Source organism: Oncorhynchus keta, unplaced genomic scaffold (assembly GCF_023373465.1).
Source record: "Oncorhynchus keta strain PuntledgeMale-10-30-2019 unplaced genomic scaffold, Oket_V2 Un_contig_3809_pilon_pilon, whole genome shotgun sequence".
Taxonomy (NCBI): domain Eukaryota; kingdom Metazoa; phylum Chordata; class Actinopteri; order Salmoniformes; family Salmonidae; genus Oncorhynchus; species Oncorhynchus keta.
In genome coordinates this window covers 1-4,914 of record NW_026287441.1, presented here as the reverse complement: position 1 = coordinate 4,914, position 4,914 = coordinate 1, and the positions used below count along the sequence as shown (strand labels likewise).

General features: G+C 50.5%; 1 long non-coding RNA gene across 16 annotated transcripts; it reads left to right on the top strand.

The window, feature by feature from the left end:
* The first annotated feature begins 1,426 nt into the window (after nucleotides 1–1,426).
* On the top strand, nucleotides 1,427–4,878 carry LOC127924200 (uncharacterized). 16 transcript variants are annotated; one of them, XR_008117127.1, is made up of 3 exons: nucleotides 1,427–1,512; nucleotides 3,697–3,763; nucleotides 4,819–4,878. It is a non-coding gene; the product is annotated as an uncharacterized LOC127924200 (long non-coding RNA). The 16 variants fall into 16 exon arrangements; XR_008117128.1 differs by lacking the exon at nucleotides 4,819–4,878 and adding an exon at nucleotides 4,753–4,812; XR_008117136.1 differs by lacking the exon at nucleotides 1,427–1,512 and adding an exon at nucleotides 1,519–1,571 and having other exon boundaries at nucleotides 3,690–3,763.
* Nucleotides 4,879–4,914: the final 36 nt, after the last annotated feature.

Genomic DNA, 4,914 nt, shown 5'->3' with positions numbered 1-4,914 from the left:
CTCTCGCACGCGCATGCGCACACGCACACGCACACACACACACACGTTGTCACGCACGCACACACTGCACTCACGCACGCACGCGTTGTTGTTTTGCACACTGCACACACACACGCACACACGCACGCACGCACGCACACACACACACACACACACACACACACACACACACACACACACACACACACACACACACACACACACACACACACAATTACCGTGTCTCCCATTCCACCTGAGCTTCAAAGCATCATGGCTGCTCCATTTCTAGAGTCTATCCACCCTCTGATCGCCTGTCTGTCTGTTATCCACCCTCTGATCGCCTGTCTGTCTGATATCCACCCTCTGATCGCCTGTCTGTCTGATATCCACCCACTGATCGCCTGTCTGTCTGATATCCACCGAGAGAGAGAGAGACCGAGAGAGAGAGAGAGAGAGAGAGAGAGACCATTTTGAGACATTTGATATTAAAAATATTCAAGAGAGAGACACGAGAGAGAGAGAGAGAGAGAGAGAGAGAGGAGAGAGACCGAGAGAGAGAGAGAGAGAGAGAGAGAGAGAGAGAGAGAGAGAGAGAAGAGAGAGAGAGAGAGAGAGAGAGACCGAGAGAGAGACCGAGAGAGAGAGAGAGAGAGGAGAGAGAGAGAGAGACCGAGAGAGAGAGAGAGAGAGAGAGAGACAGAGAGAGAGAGAGAGAGAGACAGAGAGAGAGAGACAGAGAGAGAGAGAGAGAGAGAGAGAGAGAGAGAAGGGAGAGAGAGGAGAGAGACCGAGAGAGAGAGAGAGAGAGAAGAGAGAGAGAGAGAGAGAGAGAGAGAGAGACAGAGAGAGACAGAGAGAGAGAGAGAGAGAGAGAGAGAGAGAGACAGAGAGAGAGAGACAGAGACAGAGAGAGAGAGAGAGAGAGAGAGAGAGAGAGAGAGAGAGAGAGAGAGAGAGAGAGATGTTATCCCATTCTTGAAACCCCACAGTTACATGTTGAATGCTTTAGCAGGACAGAAAACTTGTCCAATTCACTGCATATCAACAGAACATTCCTGGTCATCCCTGCTGCCTCTGATCTGGAGGACTCACGAAACACATTCATTATTTAGACTTTTACCTTTGATACTTTATGTTTTAGTAATTACATTTACTTTTGATACTTTAATAAGTATATTTTAAACCAGATACTTTTTCTTTTTTTAAAAACTTTTAATAATGAGTGACATTTTCTATGAAGAGATCTTTACTTTTTCTCAAGTATGACAATAATACATATTTTTCCCAACACCAAGTTAGAAGTCAGGGTAGCCTAGTGGTTAGAGTGTAGAGGTGTTAGGGTAGCCTAGTGGTTAGAGTGTAGAGGTGGTAGGGTAGCCTAGTGGTTAGAGTGTAGAGGTGGTAGGGTAGCCTAGTGGTTAGAGTGTAGAGGTGGTAGGGTAGCCTAGTGGTTAGAGTGTAGAGGTGGCAGGGTAGCCTAGTGGTTAGAGTGTAGAGGTGGCAGGGTAGCCTAGTGGTTAGAGTGTAGAGGTGGTAGGGTAGCCTAGTGGTTAGAGTGTAGAGGTGGCAGGGTAGCCTAGTGGTTAGAGGTGAGGAGGCAGGGGCCTAGTGGTTAGAGTGTAGAGGTGGCAGGGTAGCCTAGTGGTTAGAGTGTAGAGGTGTTAGGGTAGCCTAGTGGTTAGAGTGTAGAGGTGGTAGGGTAGCCTAGTGGTTAGAGTGTAGAGGTGGCAGGGTAGCCTAGTGGTTAGAGTGTAGAGGTGGTAGGGTAGCCTAGTGGTTAGAGTGTAGAGGTGGTAGGGTAGCCTAGTGGTTAGAGTGTAGAGGTGGTAGGGTAGCCTAGTGGTTAGAGTGTAGAGGTGGCAGGGTAGCCTAGTGGTTAGAGTGGAGAGGTGGTAGGGTAGCCTAGTGGTTAGAGTGTAGAGGTGGCAGGGTAGCCTAGTGGTTAGAGTGTAGAGGTGTTAGGGTAGCCTAGTGGTTAGAGTGTAGAGGTGGCAGGGTAGCCTAGTGGCTAGAGTGTAGGGTGTTAGGGTAGCCTAGTGGTTAGAGTGTAGAGGTGGTAGGGTAGCCTAGTGGTTAGAGTGTAGAGGTGTAGGGTAGCCTAGTGGTTAGGTGTAGAGGTGGCCTAGTGGTTAGAGTGTAGAGGTGGTAGGGTAGCCTAGTGGTTAGAGTGTAGAGGTGGTAGGGTAGCCTAGTGGTTAGAGTGTAGAGGAGGTAGGGTAGCCTAGTGGTTAGAGTGTAGAGGTGGCAGGGTAGCCTAGTGGTTAGAGTGTAGAGGTAGGGTAGCCTAGTGGTTAGAGTGGGTAGAGGCAGGGTAGCCTAGTGGTTAGAGTGTAGAGGTGGCAGGGTAGCCTAGTGGTTAGAGTGTAGAGGTGGTAGGGTAGCCTAGTGGTTAGAGTGTAGAGGTGTTAGGGTAGCCTAGTGGTTAGAGTGTAGAGGTGGTAGGGTAGCCTAGTGGTTAGAGTGTAGAGGTGGTAGGGTAGCCTAGTGGGTTAGAGTGTAGAGGTGGTAGGGTAGCCTAGTGGTTAGAGTGTAGAGGAGGTAGGGTAGCCTAGTGGTTAGAGTGTAGAGGAGGTAGGGTAGCCTAGTGGTTAGAATGTAGAGGTGGTAGGGTAGCCTAGTGGTTAGAGTGTAGAGGTGGCAGGGTAGCCTAGTGGTTAGAGTGTAGAGGTGTTAGGTAGCCTAGTGGTTAGAGTGTAGGTAGGGTAGCCTAGTGGTTAGAGATGTAGAGGTGGCAGGGTAGCCTAGTGGTTAGAGTGTAGAGGTGTTAGGGTAGCCTAGTGGTTAGAGTGTAGAGGTGTTAGGGTAGCCTAGTGGTTAGAGTGTAGAGTGTTAGGGTAGCCTAGTGGTTAGAGTGTAGAGGCGGCAGGGTAGCCTAGTGGTTAGAAGTGTAGAGGTGGCAGGGTAGCTAGTGGTTAGAGTGTTAGAGGTGGCAGGGTAGCCTAGTGGTTAGAGTGTAGTGTTAAATTTAGCCTAGGGTTAGTGTAGAGGTGGCAGGGTAGCCTAGTGGTTAGAGTGTAGAGGTGGCAGGGTAGCCCTAGTGGGTTAGAGTGTAGAGGTGTTAGGGGTAGCCTAGTGGTTAGAGGTAGAGGTGGTAGGGTAGCCTAGTGGTTAGAATGTAGAGGTGTTAGGGTAGCCTAGTGGTTAGAGTGTAGAGGTGGTGGGTAGCCTAGTTGTTAGAGTGTAGAGGTGTTAGGGTAGCCTAGTGGTTAGAGTGTAGAGGAGGTAGGGTAGCTAGTGGTTAGAGTGTAGAGGTGTTAGGGTAGCCTAGTGGTTAGAGTGTAGGAGGTGGCAGGGTAGCCTAGTGGTTAGAGTGTAGAGGTGGCAGGGTAGCCTAGTGGTTAGAGTGTAGAGGTGTAGGGTAGCCTAGTGGTTAGAGTGTAGAAGAGGTGTTAGGGTAGCTAGTGGATTTAGAGAGTCTTAGGTGGTAGGGGTAGCCTAGTGGTTAGAGTGTAGAGGGCGGGTAGCCTAGTGGTTAGAGTGTGAGTGGCAGGGTAGCCTAGTGGTTAGAGTGTAGAGGTGGTAGGGTAGCCTAGTGGTTAGAGTGTAGAGGTGGCAGGGTAGCCTAGTGGTTAGAGTGTAGAGGTGTTAGGTAGCCTAGTGGTTAGAGTGTAGAGGTGGTAGGGTAGCCTAGTGGTTAAGAGTGTAGAGGTGTTAGGGTAGCCTAGTGGTTAGAGTGTAGAGGTGGTAGGGTCGCCTAGTGGTTAGAGTGTAGAGGTGGCAGGGTAGCCTAGTGGTTAGAGTGTAGAGGGTGGCAGGGTAGCCTAGTGGTTAGAGTGTAGAGGTGGCAGGGGTAGCCTAGTGGTTAGAGTGTAGAGGTGGCAGGGTAGCCTAGTGGTTAGAGTGTAGAGGTGGTAGGGGTAGCCTAGTTGTTAGGAGTGTAGAGGTGGTAGGGTGTAGTGGTAGTGGTTGTTAGAGTGTAGAGGAGGTAGGGTAGCCTAGTGGTTAGAGTGTAGAGGAGGTAGGGTAGCCTAGTGGTTAGAGTGTAGAGGTGGTAGGGTAGCCTAGTGGTTAGAGTGTAGAGGTGGTAGGGTAGCCTAGTGGTTAGGTGGTGGTAGGGTAGCCTAGTGGTTAGAGGTAGAGGTGTTAGGTGCCAGCCTAGTGGTTAGAGTGTAGAGGTGGCAGGGTAGCCTAGTGGTTAGAGTGTAGAGGTGGTAGGGTAGCCTAGTTGTTAGAGTGTAGAGTGGTAGGGTAGCCTAGTGGTTAGAGTGTAGAGGTGGTGGTAGCCTAGTGGTTAGAGGTAGAGGTGTTAGTAGCCTAATGGTTAGAGGTAGAGGTGGCAGGGTAGCCTAGTGGTTAGGAGTGTAGAGGTGGTAGGGCAGCCTAGTTGTTAGAGTGTAGAGGTGGTAGGGTAGCCTAGTGGTTAGAGTGTAGAGGAGTGTAGGGTAGCCTAGTGGTTAGAGTGTAGAGGTGGTAGGGTAGCCTAGTGGTTAGAGTGTAGAGGTGGTAGGGTAGCCTAGTGGTTAGAGTGTAGAGGTGGTAGGGTAGCCTAGTGGTTAGAGTGTAGAGGTGGTAGGGTAGCCTAGTGGTTAGAGTGTAGAGGTGGTAGGGTAGCCTAGTGGTTAGAGTGGAGTGGTGGCAGGGTAGCCTAGTGGTTAGAGTGGAGTGGTGGCAGGGTAGCCTAGTGGTTAGAGTGGAGTGGCGGCATGGTAGCCTAGTGGTTAGAGTGTAGAGGTGGCAGGGTAGCCTAGTGGTTAGAGTGTAGAGGTGGTAGGGTAGCCTAGTGGTTAGAGTGTAGAGGTGGTAGGGTAGCCTAGTGGTTAGAGTGTAGAGGTGGTAGGGTAGCCTAGTGGTTAGAGTGTAGAGGTGGCAGGGTAGCCTAGTGGTTAGAGTGTAGAGGTGGTAGGGTAGCCTAGTGGTTAGAGTGTAGAGGTGGCAGGGTAGCCTAGTGGTTAGAGTGTAGAGGTGGTAGGGTAGCCTAGTGGTTAGAGTGGA